We start from the raw sequence: 21,894 nt of genomic DNA, 5'->3' as shown, positions 1-21,894 counted from the left end.
GATATTACTTATCATTTTAAGGAAAACCCAATTTATTACTATGCTTTCTAGTGCTATTAATGGGAATGGATGCTGTATTTTGCCAAAAGTGCTTTCTGCATCTATTGAGATGATCATATAATTTCTGTTAATTTTGTATTTTATATAGTCAATCATGCTGATAGTGTTCCCAATATTGAACCAGCCCTGAATTCCTGGAATAAAGATAATTTTGTCATAGTGTATCATCTTGGTGATAAATTTCTGTAATCTCTTTGCTAATATTTTATTTGAAATTGTTGCATTTATATTCTCTAGAGAAACTGGTCTATCATTTTTCCCCTGCTTTGGCTTTTCCTGGTTTAGGTATCAGAACCACATTTGTGTCATAAAGGAATTTGGTAGGATTACTTGTTTGCTTATTTTTCCAAATAGTTTATATGGTATTGGAATTAATTGTTCCTTAAATGTTCAGTAGAATTCACTTGTAAACTCATCTGGCCCTGGAAATTATTTTTAGGGAGTTCATTGATGGCTTGTTCAATTTCTCTGACTAAAATGGGGTTAAGTATCTTATTTCCTCTTCTGTTAATCTGGGCAATTTATATTATTTTTAATAGTCTTCCATTTCACTCAGATTGTTGGATTTATTGGCACATACTTGGACAAAATAGTGCGTAATTATTACTTTAATTTCTTCTTCATTGATAGTGAATTCATTCTTTTCACTTTTGATACTGGTAATTTGGTTTTCCTCTTTCTTTTTTTAAATCCAATTAACCAAAGGTTTATCTATTTTATTGGTGAGTTGTTTGTTGTTGTTGTTTTTTAAATAAAACTAACTCTTAGTTTTATTTATTCATTCAATAGTTTTCTTATTTTCGATTTTATTCTCTCTTTTGATTTTCAGAATTTTTATTTGATATTTAATCAGGGATTTTTTCATTTATTCTGTTTCTAGCTTTTTTAGTTGATGCCCAATTCATTGATCTTCTCTTTCTCTGTTGTTGTTTTTTTTTCATGTTAAACATTTACAGATATAAATTTTCCCCTAAGAACTGCTTTGGCTGCATCACATAAATTTTGGTATGTTGTCTTGTTATTGTTATTCTCTTTGATGAAGTTATGGATTATTTCTATAATTTATTGTTTGACCCATTCATTCTTTACGATTAGATTATTTTGTTTCTAATTAATTCTTAGTCTACTTTTCCATGACCCTTTATTACATGAAATTTTTACTGCATTATGATCTGAAAAGGATGCAATTAATATATTTGCCTTTCTACATTTGGTTGTGAGGTTTTTATGCCCTAACACATGGTCATTTTTGTGTAGGTGCCATGTACTGCTGAGAAAAAGGAATATTTCTTTCCATCCCCATTCAGTTTTCTCCAGAGGTCTATTATATCTAACTTTTCTAAAATTCTATTTACCTCCTTAACTTCTTTCTGGTTTATTTTGTGGTTAGATTTATCTAGTTAAGAGGCAGGGGTGTTGAGGTCCCCCACTAGTATAGTTTTGCTGTCTACTTCTTACTGTAACTCACTTAACTTCTCCTCTAAGAATTTGGATGCTCACTTCTGGGAGCCAAGATGGTGGAGTAAGCAGTAAGTTGCTCTCATCCTCCTTATTGTCCTTGAAAAACCTAGAAAATATTATCCCAGGAAAAATCCTAGAACAGTGGAGCTTGTAGAAAGTTGGAATGCAGCAGTTTTTTAGCACAGGAGGCTAGGGGGATGAAGGGAAAGGTTGTTCTTTTTTTTCAGGCCTTGTTCACTTTGACTTTTTGCAGCATTTGATACTATAGCCCAATCTCTTCTTTTTTTACTTATTCTTTATTTGTTTATTGCTTTTTGGAGGGCAATTGGAGTTAAGTGACTTGCCCAATATCACATGGCTAGTTTTGTGTTAAGTGTCTGAGGCTGGATTTGAACTCAGGTCCTCCTGATTCCAGGGCCAGTGCTCTATTCACTGTGCCACCTAGCTGCCCCCAAGAAAGGTTGTTCTCGCTGTGGCTAAAGGGAACTAGTACAGGATGGGAGGCATCCCAGTAAGCCAGTGGCATATTCCACCTCAGGAAATCAGCAGGAGATCCTGAGCCCTAAGGTTGTAGAGCAGGCAAGTGCCAGCACTAGGACCCCTCCATGCCTTGGCACAGCCAGGGGAACTAGCAGACACCAGCACAGAGAACCACCACATTCACTAGTGGACAGACATCTACCAGTGGCTGAATCTACCCATGTTCTAAGGCAGCCCAGGATGAGAAGGCAACTCCAACAGCCAGACCACCTCTACCCCCATCCACCACTCCAGGAAGTTTAGTGTAACCCCAGAGAAATGCAGAAAAATCCCACCCAGCCTTGGCACACACCAGCTACCACCACCAGCTCCAGCTCAGCACCAGGTAAGCTACCAGACACTTACAGCCTCCAGCTGCCAGCACCTGAGGCCCCAGCACCCAAAGTCAATAACCAGGCCTCTAGCCCCCAGCACAAAAAGTGTGAGACAATGCTCCCTGTGCCCCAGAAGCAGAGATCAACTTTAAAAACCAGGAAAAAGGCAAATACCATGAGCAAAAAGCAACCAAGAAAAACAATGACCATAGAGAACTATTATGGTTACAGGGAAGAACAAAACACAAATGCAGAAGAGTACAATATTGTAAATATACCCACATCCAAAACCTTAAAGGGAAATATGAACTTGCATCAAGCTCAAAAAGCTTTCTTGGAAGATCTCAAGAAGGATCTTAAAAGTCAATTAAGAGAAGTAGAAGAAAAAAATGAACAATTTCTTTAAAAATACAATTGACAAAATGGAAAAAAAAGTATAACAAAGAAAACAAATCCTTAAAAAGTAGAATTGGCCAAATGGAAAAGGAGAAGCAAAAGCTAACTGAAGAAAACAACTCATTATAAATTACAATTGGACAAGTGGAAGCTAATGACTCTATGAGATATCAAGAATCAAACAATACAGACTAGGGAACAATACAGTTACACACTAAAGATGAATAAAGGTGACCCAAAGAAACAAAAAGGCAAAATGTCTGCTTATGCCTTCTTTGTACAAACATACCATGAGAAACATGAGAGAAAAAATCCTGAAGTTTCTGTCAATTTTGCAAAATTTTCAAAGAAGTGTTCAGAAAGATGGAAGAATATGTCCAGAAAGGAAAAAACAAAGTTTGATGAAATGACAAAGGCTGATAAGTTGAGGTGTGAAAGGGAGATGAAAGATTATGGACCAACTAAAAGGGGTGGAGGGGAAGGATCCTAATGCTCCCAAATGGCCCCAGTCTGGCTTCTTCCTATTCTGTTCAGAATTTTTCCCCAAGATAAAATCTACAAACTCTGGGATATCTATTAGGAATGTAGCAAAAAAAAATCTAGGGAGATATGGAATAATCTGAATGATAATGAAAAGCAGTCATCCAACAATAAGGCAGCAAAACTGAAGGGAAAGAATGAAAAGGATGTTGCTGATTATAAGTCCAAAGAAAAGTTTGATAGTGCATAGGGGACAGAAAAAGCTTCCTGGAAAAAGGTAGAGGAGGAAGATGAGGATGAATAAAATTCTATTATTAGTCCTATATACCACAGAGTTGGGGACACATTAAAACCCCTTTATTCATACAGTGTCTACTGCATTTGTAGTATTTAACTTTTAAAATTGGAAACAGGTGCTCTATACATTTTATCTGATTTATGTGTCATAAAGGTGTTATGAGCACCTTGAAACTGTATCAAAGTTGTATATATTTCTGAACATTTTTAAAATGAAAAGGAAATTTAGTGTTTTCCTCTCTGTGTGCACTTTGCTGTTGTTATAACAAAATATTTTTAAAAGTTATAGGGTTTTGTGTGTGATAAGTATGGCTATTGGTTAGAAATCCCAGGTTGTAAACTTACACTATGGTGGGGAAGGGGTATGTAAATATCTCTACACATTCACATGTAAGTACATATACACAAATACATATATTGTGTGTGTTAATATGTACTAAAAAATTCTTCTCATGAGTATTTGGATTGTGCCACCTTAGAAAGGGGAAATTAATTTGGATCTTTTGTTAGGTGCCATGGCCCAAAGCATGCACTGTTAGAGTAGCTTTATACAATGATTGTCCATCTAGCTTAAAATTGTCATTTTTGTATAGACTGATTTAGCAGTCTGCTGCCATTCTAAGATATGGCAAGGGGGTAGGGTTTCAGCTGGTATGAAAAATGTTTTTTGGTTGTGGTTGTTAAATGTTGTCATTTTAAAATTGAAACTTTTTTTAAAAAAACTAAAAAGACAATGCAGCAATGAAAGGTGACATTCTGTACCTAATGCCTATTCTGAACATTTTGTTGATTTTTTATATGTTTAGAATGCTAAAATGTTTTCCAAACTAAATAAACAGTATTAACATTTTTTAAATTATTTCTTTTACAAGATTAACAATGGATGGTAATTTTTTAAGGAAACATCAAAACCATTTACCAGCTTCTTGTAGGATTTGTGGTAGACCAGAAAATCATCTTGGAGATCAGCTGATGTAAAATCAAACTTCAAATAAAAAATATTACAAACACTGAAAAAAAGAATCAGTCAAACAAAATCGAAAGAATGAAAAATTAGAAGAAAACAGAAAATACCTCATTGGAGAATTTGGATGCTATACCACTTGGTACATAGAGGCTTAGTATTGATATTGTTTCATTGTCTATGGTATCTTTAACAAGATGTAGTTTCCTTCCTTATCTCTTTTAATTAGGTCTATTTTTACTTTTGCTTTGTCTCTTGCTTTTTTAATTTCAGCTGAAGCACAATGTATTCTGTTCCAGTCTTTTGCCTTTATTCTGTATGCATCTCTCTACTTCAAATCTTTTTCATGTAAACAGCATACTGCAACATTCTGGTGTTTAATCCACTCTGCTATCAACTTCTGTTTTATGGGAGAGTTCATCCTATTCACATTCAGTTATGATTGATTATTAACTGTGTATTCCCCCATTTATACTTTTCTCTCCCCTTTCACTGTGTCCCTTCTCGTCACTGTTTTTCTTTCAACCACCACCTGCTCTCCCTTTAAACAGCCTCCCCCCCTTGCCTTTTCTTTCTCTTTTCCCCTTTTAATTCCCTATAAGGTAAGATAAATTTCTATACCCAACTTAGTATATAAGTTATTCCCTCTTTGAGTCAAATACAATGACAGTAAGATTCAAACAAGACTCACCCCGTTTCTTCTTTCTCTTTATTATGGTGGGTCTTTTATACCTTTTTGTGTGATTTAATTTACCCTCTTCTGCCCTCCCTTCCTTTTCTCATAATACATTCCTTTTTTATACCCCTTAATTTTTTATATCATCAAAGTCAACTCACACCCATATCTTCTGTCTATGTATAGCACCTTCTGGCTGACATAATAGAAATACAATTCTCAAGAGTTACAAGTATCATCTTCCCATGCCAGTATATAAATAGTTTAACCTTGTTAAATAACATTTTTCTTTCCCATTTACCTTTTTATGCTTCTCTTGAGTCATGTATTTGAAGATCAGATTTTCTGGTCTGTTCTGGTCTGTTCATCAGAAAAGTTTGAATGTCCCTTATTTCACTGAATGTCACTCTTTTCCCCTGAAATATTATGTTCAGTTTGGCTTGGATTACAATCAAGAATTAACTACTCAGCCAAACTGAACATAATATTTCAGGGGAAAAGAGTGACATCCAGTGAAATAAGGGACATTCAAACTTTTCTGATGAACAGACCAGAACAGACCAGAAAATCTAACAGGTACAAGAGAAAATCTGCACAAAAATGTTTTGACAGATTTACATATAACATCCAAATAATAGGTGAAGATATTTACATTTCCACCACAGATAGTCCCCTTATTGAATGCTAATGGAACTTCAGGCTACATTAATATAAATATAGTAATTAGGTCAAGCTAGGTAGTTGCTACACTGTACTTCGCATTGGTTAGACCACATTTAGAATGTTAGGTCCACTTTAAATGTTACAATTTTAAAAGGACATTGAGAAACTAGTGTATAACCAGAAGAAGACCATCCCCATGAGAGATTTAGAAATCATGCCATATGAGTTTACAGAACAAAAATCCATTCTATCAGAAGCACTACCATTCTCTACCAAAGTATAAATGAGGCTATGTGCAGAAAACTTGAAAAAAGTGCTACAAAATTTTTCCAGTGAAACTAGTATTTTAAACCCCAGGTTTTAAAAATATTTCAAAATATTTTACCCAATAAAGCATGTTTTTCCTTGGGGAAAAACTCAGAGAAGACCTATGATTAGTGAAGGGATCTCATTATTCTTTCTATTGGTTTTCTGTCTTTAGAAGTTCTAGGAAATTTCTTATATTATTTCTTGCATTGTGGTGTTCAGATTTTTTTTGACTTGTGTTCTGCTATGAGATCTGTAATCATTAAATTGTTTCTGTTTCCTATCTTCAGTATCAATAGGTTTTGTTTGTATAAAGATCACATTTTATTTTGGTGTTATTACTTTTTGTTTCTCTTCTTTCAGATTGCCTTTTACTTCTTGTTTTATTTTAATTCTATTATGTTTTATCTTCTTCCAAATTGTCTTTCACATCTATGTTTTTGCATTCCCAATGAATTGTTCTCTTTTGATTTTTTGGTGAGATTTCCTACAATATATTCAGGTTTTTCTGTTGTCAACTATTTCTTCTATGTAAGACAATAGATTCTGCTCTCATCATTTTTATATCTCTTATGAGAAACTTAAAAACATCTTGCTATAGCTTCATGCCCTCTTAGGAATCCATGTCCTCTGCCACATCAGGTATTAATTCATTTTCCCTTGACTTGCAATTTTTATTCAGAAATATTTGAGCATGATTTAGGTGACCTGGAAGTCATGTTATCTTTTATTATTAATATCATCTATGTAGGTTTATCCAATTGTGCTCAAGGTCTTTAATTGAGTTTTTTTTCCTTCTGAAATCTTGGTAATTTCCAGTCTTCTTTTTCCCTCTTATTCCCAAGTGTTCACTTTCAGACTCTTCCCTTTAATAGCACTTTTATAGAGAGGTAGATCTGAAATCTGTCTCAACCTCCTTTCACTCTTGTAAATGCAGTTTTTACTAGCTTCAGACTATACCCCAAGTGACTTCTAGGGGAAGAGAATTGGCCTCAATTGGACACTGGTCCCCTTTCCTTCAGGCTTGGTGGAGTTCTATACATATGCTGGCCCTCTGTCCAGTTGCCTTTGTTCCTCAGCCCTCTTGCTGAATACTATTGCTGCTCATTGCACTACGACACTGCTATCCCATCAAGTTTCCTGTGTTCTGTGTTGTAGAGTTAAGGAGAAAGGACAAGACTGAGTTATATTGCAAACCCATGGGTTGGCTTGTGTAGCCTTTCTGAAGTATGGTAGCCAGAAAAAAAAAGAGTGGTGCTGAGTGAGCACATTAAAAAAATGCTGCTTTCTCTGCTGTTATTTCACAATTTATTATCTCATTAGAGTTCTTGGTGTCAGACTATAGAGACAGATAAGCTGCTTTATCTCTTGTTGCATAATTCATATTTTGGAGAGGTCTGAGAGATTGCAAAGATTCAAAAAAAATGTCTAGTCCTACAACTTCTTGGTCTCATGACCCCCCCCCCCCAAAGCCAGACATAAAATTTCAATAGTATAGGAAATTCCCAGTAAGGAACCTCCTTCTAGCAAATATATACATATATTTACATCCAATTAATAAGTTATTGTATCTATGAAAGACTATACCTAATGCACTGAAAGGTCAAATGACTTACACAGGGTCATATAGGTAGTTTATGTCAAAGTCAGGAATTGAACCCAAGTCATAATATCATTGACTTGGAGATGGAAAGACTTTTAAAAGCAATCTAGTCTAACCTCATTTTACAGATTAGGAAATTGAAGTACTGAGAGGTTAAGTGTCTAGTCCAGAATCATAAAACTAGTAACTACCTGTAATGGCAAGAAAACAAGTACTTAGCACCTTGTTTCACTTGAGCCTTGCCCATAATTATATCAAGCCTTTGTTAAGAAACAGAACTTGTAAAACCCACAGTGGAAAGGACTTATCTAAGAGGTAGGCAGAACAGGGAGGAGCTGATGACCATATAAAAGCAGAAGCACAAGCTGGGAGAGAGCAAAACTGAGAAAGGAACACTTGTGGTGGTTGCCACTCTGTCTGTTCTGTCTGTGTTGATTTGTGTTTGTAATACTTTGTACAGAAGTACAGAATGGATCTTACCGTAAGCCCTGAAAGAGGATTTTCTTGTTGTCTGTTTACAGAAGTCCTGGAGGAGGGTTTCATAGGTCCTGGGACTATCCTGATGATTGGTGTTGAGTTCTCAGACCTTGTTTGTGTATCTGTGTTGAGTTTTCAGATCTTGTTTGTGGGTCTGTGTTGATTTCACAGTCAAATAGTGAATTGATTATGGTGCCAGCAATGTGTGAGAATGTATTTTTGGCTCTGTTAAGCTCTGTCTTCCCAGACACAGACATTGCAAAGGACTTGAGGTGGACTGGACACTGCGAGCTTCAATATGGAATGGGGGCTGGATGAGGAGCTGAGAGCTGCCTGCCTATGCATCCAAGTGACAATTGGGTAAATTCAGGCAAGAGCTGGACCCATGGAAGAAGAACCATGGAATTTGGGAGCCAGCCTCAAGTCAAGATGAAAAGATCTCTCCTTGGGTACTTAGTACTGACTGAGAAGATCATGACTTACAGTGGCCTAGGGGTGAGAAAACTTTGTACTTTGTACCTTGTACCCCTTCAGGATGATTGAGTTAAGGATGATCTCCAATCAAAAAGAAAGAAGACTTTTTGACTGAGAGATTAATACAATGTGACCTAAGGGTGGGGAAAGTATGACCTTTGTACTTTGTGTCCCTTAAGGAGGCTTGCTCCTTAAGGATGATTGAGTTAAGGACTTACTGAATATCTTTTGTTTAAAACTATGTGGCTACTTTAGTGATAAATTGCTATGCTATATCATTATGAATGCTGTACTTTGGTTTCTGTGAATGTTTTACCTTAGTTTATTGTTAAATAAATAGAGAATTCACTATACTATGTGATCAGAACCTTAAAACTATTCACAGCAGCAATCCTCTGAAGAGCTGCTCATGCTTGGCTTTACACTACCTGAGGCAATATTGGAACCTACTCTTTCCTAACTCTAAGACCAACTCTCGATCTACTATAACAAATCAAAAAATTTTGTTCTTACTCTGATTTCAAAACATTGGTCATAATGTGCAGACAGATTGCACTTATAGATTTTTCTTTGAAAATGGGGACCTGTGTATGTAACACACATATACAACTTATCTATACCCATCTTCCCATAGACCTTTCAGTTACCTGCAACTTTTATTCTTCTAAAATTGTATTATTCTATAATTTGTAGCCGTAGAGGACACTATTCTCTCTGAAAAGATGGGTTTTGTTTCAAAAGACCTAGGGATCATCAAAAGTTTCCCAAATATGGTGGAGTTGTGAATTAATTCAATCATTCTGGAAAGCAATTTGGAACTATGCCCAAAGGGGTATGAAACTGTGCATACCTTTTGATCCAGCAATACCACTGCTAGGTCTATATCCCAAAGATATACAAAAAGGGAAAAGGAACTATTTGTACAAAAAAAAAACTTATAGCAGCTCTTTTGTGGTGGCTAAGAATTAGAAATTGAAAGGATGCCTATCAATTGGGGAATGGCTAAACAAGCTAAGATACATGATTGTGATGGAATATTATTGTGCTATAAGAAATGATGAGCAGGATGATTTCAGAAAAACTTGGAAAGATTTACATGAACTGATGTAAAGTGAAGTGAACAGAATCAGAAGAGTGTTGTACACAATAACAGCAATATTGTACAATGAAAAACTGTAATGATCTGGGTATTCTCAGCAATACAAGACCATCCCAAAGGACTCATGATGAAGCATGCTATCTGCCTTTGGAGAAAGAACTAATAGTGTCTGAATACAGAGTGAAACATGCTATTTTTCACTTTCTTTTCTAGAAGACTAGAATCTTCTTGCAAAAAATGACTGATATGGAAATGTTTTATATGACTGTACATGTATAAACTATATTGGATTGCTTACCAATCTCTCAGGAAGGAGAGAAGGGAGGAATGGAAGGAGGGACAGAATTTAGAACTCAAAACTTTTTTTTAAAAAGTTTTAAAAATTATTTTAATTATGGGGGTGGCTAGGTGGCACAGTGAATACAGCACCGGCCCTGGAGTCAGGAGGACCTGAGTTCAAATCCGGCCTCAGACACTTAACACAAAAACTAGCCTTGTGACTTTGGGCAAGTCACTTAAACCCAATTGCCCTCCAAAAAAAAGGAAAAAAATTATCTTAATTATGTAATTGGGGAAAAATAGAATGATATTTTTAGAAAGTTTCCCAAATACAATGTAACATACCTCTTCCTACTCAGTTGTGCACTGCAGCATCCATCCAAGTCATGCATACTGATGGACTCACTCAATGTCATGTCTTTTCCAATATACATCATAATCAAGCAATGTGCATTCTTTGTATTCTTTGTTTTTCTATGTGAATGACTAAGCCACTTTTTTCAAGTGACTGATTTTGTTGAGAAGACAACAGTAAATTGAGTACAAGTGACATGGAAGAAATCATCAAGTATATATAAATATATACGATTAGAAAATTAGTTAGGTCAATCGTATATTAACAATTAAGTGTTGTACTGATATATGTAAAAAAATTAGGAGGATTATATCATGGTCAGTTATTTCTTTATGAAGATTTTATGAAAAGACAAGATCATACAGAGTTTATGTAAGAGGAGAGAGTATTCACACCAATTTGAATTATATCTAGGAAATATCCATCCATCTTCATGTCATATTTCCAGTCTCTGGCCTCCGCCTCCATCCTGGCATGCCAGCTGCCACTCCCAAGCCCTGGGCTACTCACTAGTGAGAGTTTTACATGTATAGCCTAGATCTTTATGCTATGGGGTCATTCCCCACCCTCCCAAACACACTTTCCTCCTCTAGTGCTAGGTAAAGTAATCAAATCAATATTACTTTTTCAAAGAGTCAGTCAGTGAGCTGCCCTGATTCCATTCACCAGATCAAAATGCATCTCTCTGACTCCTGCATCTGTTGTCTTTCCCTATCAAAATATCAAGTCCTCTGAGGACAGGGACTATCTTGCTTTTTTGGATGTATATCCTCAAAGTTTAGGACAGTGTCTCACACGTAGTATGCTAGTACATATAGTTTTTATTCATTCATTCATGTATGCATTCATTCATTGCCCTTTTAACTCAAAAAAAAACAAGTGTACAAATCTATCAAATAATTTCTTGGAGAACTGTAGTTGTAATACACAAATTCTGAAAAGCTAATCATTCATTAAACATGCAAAAGAGATGTAATTGAGTTGTATCTCTCTAGTATGTCAGTGGATTCTGTGAGTCTTCACAATAGGTGAAAATGTTTTCCCTAATTCCTCAATGTCCTCTCTAAGTCCTAATTAAAAAATTTGATTTAGCCTTAGAAATTGCAGTAATCTTTTCTAGAAGGTATTTTCTAGCAGTACAATGCCAACTATAAAGACAGCTACAGAGGAGACCCCATGAACCAAAGACCACAAATCTCATTTCCATTCTTATCAAGCTTACAGAATCTTTAATAAGGGGTAGAGTCATTGAAAACATTAGCAAGTATAGCTTATTAGAAGAAAGGTAATGTGATTTCTCTAAGGGGTAATCATGCCTCATTGATCAAGTATTCTTTGAAGGGATAAATAAGCATGTGGATAAGAAGGAATGAGAGGACCTAGTTCACCTAATATTTCAAATGTTTTGGCATAGACATAGAACTGAATTAATTAAATAATAGACACTGATAAATAGACACTTATTTAGATTTAGTTAACAGTGGAGCCCCCAGAGATCAGTGCAAGGACTAGTCTTATTTTAACATTCTTGCAAATAGTCTGTTAAGAAGGAACACAAAGTAAAATAGCCCTGTGTGTGCATAAAACAAATTCTTCTGAGTAGTAAAATGCCTAGTTAGTGGGGATACACTTCTGGAAAATCTCCCAAGATCAAATGAGTGGGTAGAAAAATGTCAATGTAGGCATTCATGGAGAAAAAGAAGGCAAATTGTGCCTATAAAGTAAAGGAGTTTTCTCTTTATGCTTTTTCTGTATATATTTATATATGTATTTATTGTCTTCCCCAGAAGAATATAAGTTCCTTGGGAGCTGGGAAGGGAAAATGAAAGAAATATGTTTTTTATTAAGCCCTTGTTATGTGCCAAGCATTTTGCAAATATTATCTTATTTGATTGGAGGGATTGTTTCATTCTATATACTTGTATCCCCAGCACATTACAGGACACATATTAAGTGCTTAATCAATTCTTTTTGATTGGTTGGCTGATTGATTGAATGGGTTCTGGGCAATTAGAGCCAGAGAAGAGTTAAAGAGTACTTCTAATTTCTTTTAAATTGTGAGCATATAATCCTCTGCCATGTGCTGATAGACATATTATGTGCAAATGCTATCAAATGCTATGAAAGTAAATCATAGGTGAACAATGTTTAGAATTGTTATACAATTGAATTTGCAAAGTTAAATGCTTCCTGTATTTAATACCATGCATATCCATTGTCTATCTGCATGATAATTAGGGATAAATCATAATGGAGAGGAAAGAGAACACGAATAACTCTACCTCCCCAGCTTCACCTTGGATTGATCCTTCTGGCTCCTTGGCCACTCTGGTCCCACCCCAGGCTCCCAAGAGTTATTCCTTGGATGGGCAGAGCTCTTGACAGACTGAGGTCAGACATGACTTTGCCAGACACTAAAGAGTTTAGGGGGGAAAAAGAGGCCTGATTCAAGGTCATCGAGTGACTCTATTGAATGCCCAAGAGAAGAAAGAAACAATGTGGGGACTGGTCTTGGGGAGGAAAATGTTACTGGAACCACAATGAAAGACATTATTTCTGGGGAGAGCTAGGGTGAAATGCAAGCAAAGAAGAAAGCTACTATGAGTTTCTCCCATGTTACATAACCAAAAGGGATCCAATTAGCCAAGCTTCCTTGCTTTTCTGGCAAGGGGTACACATGGCTCTGAGGTTTCAGTTGTATATCATGGAAGCTGTTCCTCAACCTGGGTATCATGAGTCAGGATAGTAATGTGCCAGACAGAGACTACCACCAAATAAATCAACACAAAGACTTAGATACCTGAAAGCAGAAATTAGTTTATTGCTTTCTCATGAGAAAGAGTACCCTACTCGTTGCTCTAATGGCACCAGCCAGGGAAGTACAAATTGATTCCAGAAAGCAAGGTCCTTTTATACCCTAACATCATCCCCCCCTTCCCCTTATCCCATTGACTAGTCTTCAGGGGGCACAATCTATTCCTATGAGTTTTCCCCAGCAACAAAGAACAAAGGACAAGAAAAGGCAGGAAAGTTTTGTAAGAGTTTGCAAGAGTGCACAATTTAGGTTGTGTTGTAAAGTGTGGAAGAACTATTAACCCTTTTGAGGAGGCTTCACTTCTGAGAAATCATCCCTCACAGGAAGGATACTTGTGATCCCTAAGCCCCACTTGATTTCAGGTCATGAGACTTAGATCAATAGGAGACCTTGCAAATGATCTAATCCAATCCTGTCATTTTACTGAGGAAGAAACTAGGGCCCAGAGATGTTCATTGACTTCCCCACAGCAATAAATAGCAGGAGCATGATTCAAACCCAGGCCATCTGTTCCCACTTCTATTTTCTTTTCCATTTCATAGGCTCTTCCCACGTATCTTAGGAGTATATTTTATATTGCACCTATTTTGTTGAGCAGCAAACTATTAGCAGTACCTTTAGACCTCCCCCAAGACACTGCCTCACTGAGCTAATTCCCTAATGCCATATGCAGGAAAATAAGGGTGGTTTCCCAGTTTGTCAAGTCCAGGAATATTTTGTATCATATGGTCATGCGAGTGTACTTTAAAAAGAAATATGGAAAAAGGCATTATTGCATGTAGTTCCTATTTCTGCTTCACTGAAAGGCTAGCCAAATGCTAATGATCATTATAAATGGTCATGGAAATAAATACAGAGCATCTTTTTACCTTTGTTCAGTCTACACCTGTAACATTTGGTGCATAATATTGATCAGCTCACTTAAAGAAAGACAATCCTGAAGAATGTAGAAAAGGTGCTCCCTGAAATAAACAAGGTGTTGTATAGTTTCCCATATTAAGGCAGCTTGTATATTTCAATAGGGTCCAAATTTTCTTCCATGTGTATAGTCTCTCTATTTATGCAGAGTTCAACACCTCTATATCTCAGTGAACAGTAGTCTCCTGACTTGCTCTGGTCAGGAGAACTAATCACCAACCTCATGGTAACAAGCCTCTCCTAAAAACACAAGGTTTGATCCACAGAAGACACATAATTGTACCCTAGGCTTTTCACCTACTGAAGTTTGAACTCTGCTGGCACAGTCCTTGAGAATTCAAGATTACTCCCATGCCATGTGAGGCATCAGGGCAGTAATAACAAAAATAATAGATTACATTGGTATAGCATTTTCTAGTTTACAAAGCACTTAACACCTATCATTCCTTTTGATTCACATAATGACCCTCTAAAGAAGATACCAAGAGTATTATCTCCATTTTACACATGAGGAAAATGAGGTTCAGAATGGGATAACATGAGTTGTCCATCATTACACATCTAGTAAGTATCAGAGCCTGAATTTGAACTCAGGTATTTGCTGACAGTGTCTTCCCATTTGGTTTCTGCTGGAGTCATGATATTTTTAGGTCAAGTGAAAAGGAAAAAGAAAAGACTGAAAAGAATTAGGACTCAGTCTACAAGGACAAAGACTGAGAGGCTATCATCAAAATCTAGTAAATATGAAAGTTATATAACTGTGTGACCTGTTCACATTATTCCAGAATACTAAAACTGAAGAGCTGCTAAACATATGTAGTGGGCTGAAGCATGGGGATATTATTCCATCACTCTGAATTTTTTGCACCTTTTGAATTTCTGCAGCTGTCTGCTTCAATGATTTCTAGAGTAGGTAAGCAACAATGACATTCAGTCACGTTGAAAACCTGCTCTTCCTTTGTCTGGTTACTAATGCCCAACACAACAGGGATCTTCTTCAATACTTGGAAGAGATAATTTTAGGAAAAATCAAAGTACTACTTTATCCAGCAGGTAACAAATTTAAGGAACTCATTACTCCAAAGGCAACACAGTTTGGAAAAATAAACAGGTTCAAAAAAGGGTTAGATTCAATTAATAGATGATAGATCCACAGCAGAACCTTGGGGAAGCAGGGATTTGATGACTAGATTCCTAAGCTTTTGAAGGTGAATCAATGCTCTCTCACACAATGTCTCAGGGCCCCTGGCCCAGACAAAAGGACTGGCTAGTTTGGGACCAGTGTTCAGATCCAGTATTACTTGTGGAGGGGGGTAAGTTATTATAAGGTTGATCAAACAGCTAAGTATTTGAGTTATTGAGAGAATCTCAAGTAAAATCATGTGGGTAATTTAAATGGCCTAGGTAGTATTGTTTGCTTTTGTGGAGGCAGACAAGGAAAGCTTGTCTGCTTATACTCCTCCCTTTTTATTCTTTCTCTTTTGTTTACCTCTGCTTTGTAATTTGTATTTACATGTTCTATTACTGAAAAATGTCCCCTTATGGAAGTGAAGGTAAAGGCTAGCACACCACTTGTGCTTTTAATTAATATCCTAGCCAAGGGAAAAATAATAATAAAATTGTTGAGTGTTATTTTCTCATAAAAAATTTATTCTGGTCACTATGAGAGGCAGTATGATAGAGTGAAAAGAATACTAGATCGATAATTAGAGGCCTGGGTTTAAGTCTTCAGTCTTTCACCCACTAGCCTGTGACTTTGAATGTCACCCCATCCTTCTGTGCCTCAGTTTCCTTGCTTGTAAAATGAAGGTAATAATACTTGTATTATAGAGTTTGCAGGACTGCTCCGAGGAAAAGTAAACTGTGAGGCACTGAATAAATTGTTATCACTATGTATAAGCCAAATAATCATTAGGAAAAAACTAGGCAAGAAAAATAAAATCACACAAGTAGATATTTTAAATGATTCCCTATTTCCAAAAGCAGATGAAATGATTTATCTACAAGCAGATGAGAATTCATGCCTGCAATTTCTAAGCATCAATCAACTCTTGTTCCTGATTGCCTCTTTCAGACAAGCAACGTTCCAACGTGAAACCTTCCTGTATACATGTTTTAAAATTATACTTAAAGGATTTTCTAAGCATAGATGCTATTGTCATTACTATGGGTTTTTTTAACTCAACCACACATAGAGAGAAGATACAACTAAGTCATTAATATATTGCTGATGCAAAGTCAGCATTTCTTTTGGCTTATTAGAGAGGGGTCTTGGCTTAGCCTTAAATCATAGCTTAATTGGGGAAAGAGGGAGAATTGGAGGATCTATAATCAGACAGGTTGTTTATGAGTTAGCATAGGGAGGGAGGTAAGATAAATAAAGACTTCTTCAGCTGGCATGGAGAGACAAGTATAAGAATAAATTTATTTTTAAAAATTTTCTTTCTTATTATGAATGTTTAAACTGTCAGCATAAACATTATAATATTCAGAGAACACAGAAGAGGATTGTATATTAAACTGGGGGTTTCAGTTATATGGCTTCTTTTTTAATTGAATATTAAATTTAATATAGTAATATCATAATTGTCCTACTTGATTACTTACAATTCTAAATTTCACAAATGTTCTTTTCCTTTTTTTATTGTTGCATTATTATTACTACTTGCCAGTTCCTTGCCCAGGCCCACAACCTTTTTTTTTTGGAGCTCAGTTGGGGTTAAGTAACTTGCCCAAGGTCACATGGCTAGTTTTTGTGTTAAATGTGTGAGGCTGGATTTGAACTCAGGTCCTCCTGACTCCAGAGCCAGTACTCTACTCACTGCACCACCTCGCTGCCCCCTGGCCCACCACAAAGATCTCTTTTTTAATGAATAAAGAGAGTAAAGCAAGTGCTTCATCACACTAGCTCTAAAGAAAAATATATATATATATTATTCTCCACCTCTCTGCCAAGTTTACCATCAGTCTTCTAAAGCCACAATTGCTAACTTTGTTAATCAGAGTTCTGAAATATTTCAAAGTTGTTTTCTTTACATTACTGTGGTCATTGCATAAATTGTCTTCTTCATTCTGCTCCCTTCATACCACATAATTTCATAATAAGCCTTGCCAGGTCTCTCTGATTCCATATCTGTCATGTGCACATATTTGCAATAACATTTTATTGTATTATATACCATAATTTGTTCCCCAATTGATGGGCAAGTGAGACCAAGTTTTAAAATGTTATATATGTATATGAAAACACATACACATAGCTTAAATTATAGTAATTATTAGTGCCATCCACTGTAAATTTCCATTTTTCGGAAGCATCAACCTTATAATTAACCCAAAACCTAAATATTAAATTCATACTAACTCATATTCACTATTTCTTGCAAAATATTCATGCACCTTTCCATTGCCATCTAAGTGATAATAATTTTTAATTTTTGAAGACTATCCAACACTTAGAACCCTAAGCACATTAGTAGAATCTTGCTACTTAAAAGATCACCTTTCTTTCAGGAGAAATCTCAGGGTCATTAAAGGAGCTTAGTTATTTCCCAAAGGTAATCCATCCCATTCTCTTCCTCCTGTATAATTCTGAGCCCAACTCAAGGTTCATTTTCAGTGTATATCCAAGATATAGGGCCATGGAGAGCATATGGTAGGAGAAAACAGTCTGTGACATAGAACAAAATAAGAAACAATTAAAAACCAAAGTAAAGAATGATGTTTGAAAAAAACAGGATTGAAAAAGAAGATGAGGTGCTCATGTGGTAAGAGCAAAGGATAATTGATTGACACCTTGGGTATTGCCAGAAGAAATCAAGGAAAGTTCATAATACATACTGGGCATGCTCCCTGTGAATTTCTAAGACAATGAGGAGAATCACGTAACAGAGGCAGATATGGGTGAGTTATTATCTTCAGGAGCAGGGGAACATCCATGCCAGTGAGATCATGGATTCATTTGACTATTAACTCATAAAATGTTAATCTGTATGATTTTGAAAGCACAAGAATATCATTACCAGTGTTAGCAATATTTGATTTATAGTTTTATCACTGCTGATATCAAGCCAACAAAAAGAAAATTTCTCTGTCTTCACAGTCATAAGTTGCATTATAGTCACTGAATGAATATTTACTAATCAATTGACAGTCAGATGTCAAATTCCACATGCACCAAAGATATAGAGTAAGGGTAGCTGGCAAGGAAGTATGGATTTTGCAACTATTTAATTCAAAAAACAATTATTAAGGACGTTCCCTTTGCAAGGCACTGGACTAGGTGCTAGGATACAAAGGTCAAAGACAGTATTGACACTGACCTTGAGGAATCCAACATGTACACAGATCAGCATGATTCACACGTAAATATAGGGGCAAAGTAGAGTTAGGCAAAGACCTTTGAGAAATGTGAGGTTTCACCTAGGGGGATCATGGAAGAGGTGGCAGCTAAGTAAGAATTTGAAGAAAGAAGCATAAAATGGGAGTAGGGGAGTGAGGGAGTCTTTTCCAAAAATGAAGCAATGTGAGCTATAGCAAGTTCATAGAAAAAGACAGGATGAGAATTGGGAATGGAGCAGAGTCCAATTTGGCTGGAAAAAAATAAAATAGGTACAGGGGAATAATACGTGATAAGTTTAGGCAGATATGTTGAAGCAAGACAGTAGAAAGCCTAGAATACTAGAACCAAGAGTTTAAGCTATATTCAATATGTAAGTGGGAGAAACTGAAAGTTTTTAAGAAGTGAAGTAACATCATTATGGAAATTAACAAGGATATAGATGAATCCAAATAGCCAATAACCTATACTAGAAAAATTACCAGGGTATATACTAATGACATTGGCTCAGTATTATCTTTGCATCCAGGAAGCACATTATCTATGATAGCACAAAAATTACCAAAAAAAATAAATAACATCCATTCATTAGTAAAAAAAAAATTTCCAAATAATTCTAAGAAATGTTCAGCTGACTAGATGTCAATACTTCTAATATTGGTGGTCATTACTGTTTGCTTGGCATCACTGGTACTAATTTGCAACCTTAGGAGTACTTTTACTACAGCTTAAAATGAAAGGTTAAATATTAAACACCTTTTAGTATCAAGCAAAACTTAAATAAAAATATGTCAATGGAATCTTCCCCAGTTAGCTAGATTAGACAAATTGGGGCAATACAAATTTACCTACTTGACTAACACTTTGGAGTGGCCATATTTGTTCAGTAAGTAGTGTTAAAAAGCACATTTCCCTATGGATTGAGAGGAGTTATGAGGTTTCAGAGTTACATTTAGTTACTGGTAACTAAACATTAGACTTGGAAGATGGACCCAATAGTTTTGATGGAAAAAGCCTCACGTTGTGGAAAGACAATGGCGTTGCTCTAGCAAATGAGTTTAAAGGTTAGAAAAGAAATCTAGCCTATGCTCAATCACTACTCTAAAAGGCCAAACACCTGGAACTTTCAGCACTTTTTATTGTATAGAAAGCCAAAAAACCCTAAATGCTGCCAAAAAGTATGACCCATATGGAGCTTGATATTCAGTACTTCATTTGCTTTTTGTTTGTTTTTTTCTCAATCCTCCTTAGGGGAAAAGCACACATATTATGATGTAGAAATATTAATTTCACACTTGGTAAAACTTGGCATCTTAAAGCAGTTTGTGCACTACGGCTTTGACAATGGAGTTGCTTCATCCCTACTTCCCCAGCACAGTCCCTCCACTCCCACTCAGCTGTCTCCTTATTTCCCATTCCCTTGGCTGCTTGGTTTTGTAAGTGTCTTATCACATTGAGAAATTTGGCTCCTGCTCATCTACAGCCCGAACCTTTTTGAAGCAAGTGATGTGAGGCAGCTGTGATTGCTGCTTGGGAGGATGTGGGCTGTGAATTCAGTCAGTCCCTTTCCTGCAGCTAGTTAAGGGCAGAGGGCTCTTTGAGATAAGTAGTCTTTGATCATTTGTCATTGCTCTATAAAGACATTCCCTCAACTTGGAAATATTCAAACAATGGGTTTCCATCTGTTTTTCCTTTGGACTATTGGAATAATGACCCCTAAATAACTCAGCAGAGGGACATCAGACCAAGCTGACTTGAAACAGGGCACCAAAAGAAGCTATTGTAACATAGTACAGGCTGATTTGAAATGGAGTTTAGGAATGCAACCAAAATTATAAGGAAAGCAGAAAGCAGAGAGAAAATTTTGCAACAAGTATCTCTAATTAAGGCCTTATTTCTCAAGTATATAGAGAACTGAGTCAGATTTGTAAAAATACATTCCCCAATTAAAGGTCAAAGCATATGAACATGCATTTTTCAGACAAAGAAATCAAAGATATCTGTGGTCATATGAAAAAAAATGGTCTAAATCACTATTTGTTAGAGAAATAAAAATTAAAAGGGGCAGCTAGGTGGTGAAGTGAATAGAGTACTAACCCTGGAGTCAGGAGGACCTGAGTTCAAATAAAGTCTCAGACACTTGATACTTACTAGCTGTGTGACCTTGGGCAAGTCACTTAACCCCAATTGCCCTGCCTTCCCTCCTCCAAAAAAAAAGAAATACACATTAAAACAACTATGAGGTACCACCTCACCCCTATCAGAGTGGCCAATATAACAAAAAGTAAAATGTTGGAGGGGATTGGAAAACTGGGACATTAACACACTGTTGGTGGAGTTGTGAACTGATCCACCCATTCTGAGTAATTTGCAACAATGCCCAAAGAGCTATAAAACTGTACATACCCCTTGATATAGCAATACCACTGCTAGGGCGGGACCATCTCCAGTTGTCCTGATCTATATCTTGCCACTGAACCCAGATGATTCCTGAGGAGAAAGTGAGGCTGTTGACTTTGCACAGTCCTCCCTCACTTAAATGCATTAGTTTACTAGTCATGGTATCACCTTCCTAATGACATGGTCTTTTTTTTTTGCTTTTTGGAGGGCAATTGGGGTCAAGTGACTTGCCCAAGGTCACACAGTTTTCTGTATTGTCTGAGGCCGGATTTGAACTCAGGTCCCCCTGACTCCAGGGCCAGTGCTCTATTCACTGTACCACCTAGCTACCCCATGGCATGGTCTTCTTCAAGAACAAAAGACAAACAACCACTTCAAGGTCTGTCTCCCAAAGACATCCAAAATAGGGAAAAGGACCTATTTGCACAAAAATATTTATAGCAGCTCTTTTTGTGGAAGCTAAGAATTGGAAATTGAAGGGATGCCCATCAACTGGGGCATGGCTAAACAAACTATGATATATGAGTGTGATGGAATATTATTATGCTATAAGAAATGACAGGCAGAATGATTTCAGAAAAATCTAGTAAGCTTTAGATGAACTGAGGCAAAGTAAAGTGAGCAAAGCCAAGAGAACATTGTATACAGTAAAAGCAATATTGTACACTGAAGAACTGCAAATGACTTAGCTTTTCTCAACAATACCATGTTCTAAGACAATACCAAAGGATTTGTGATGAAACACACTACCTGCCTCCAGAGAAAGAACTGATACTGTTTGAACAAAGACAGAAACATGGTATTTTTCACTCTCTTTCATTTTTCTCTTTTATTTGAGTCTTCTTGTACAAAATAACTAATAATTACCAAAATTACATGATTGCACACATATAACCTATATGTGACTGTTTACCATCTCAGGGAGGAGGGAGGAGGGAGGGATGGAAGGAGAAATAGAATTTGGAGCTCAAAATTTTA

The 21,894-nt window shown here is 36.3% G+C and overlaps 1 pseudogene; it reads left to right on the top strand.

The window, feature by feature from the left end:
• Positions 1 to 2,932: 2,932 nt before the first annotated feature.
• Positions 2,933 to 3,893, top strand: LOC138144272 (high mobility group protein B3-like; annotated as a pseudogene).
• Positions 3,894 to 21,894: the final 18,001 nt, after the last annotated feature.

Source organism: Petaurus breviceps, unplaced genomic scaffold (genome assembly GCF_028583685.1).
Source record: "Petaurus breviceps papuanus isolate PSGF00001 unplaced genomic scaffold, PetGlider_PUasm1.0 90696, whole genome shotgun sequence".
Taxonomy (NCBI): domain Eukaryota; kingdom Metazoa; phylum Chordata; class Mammalia; order Diprotodontia; family Petauridae; genus Petaurus; species Petaurus breviceps.
Note: the sequence above shows the minus strand (reverse complement) of the source record. Positions and strands in the feature narration are given on the sequence as shown.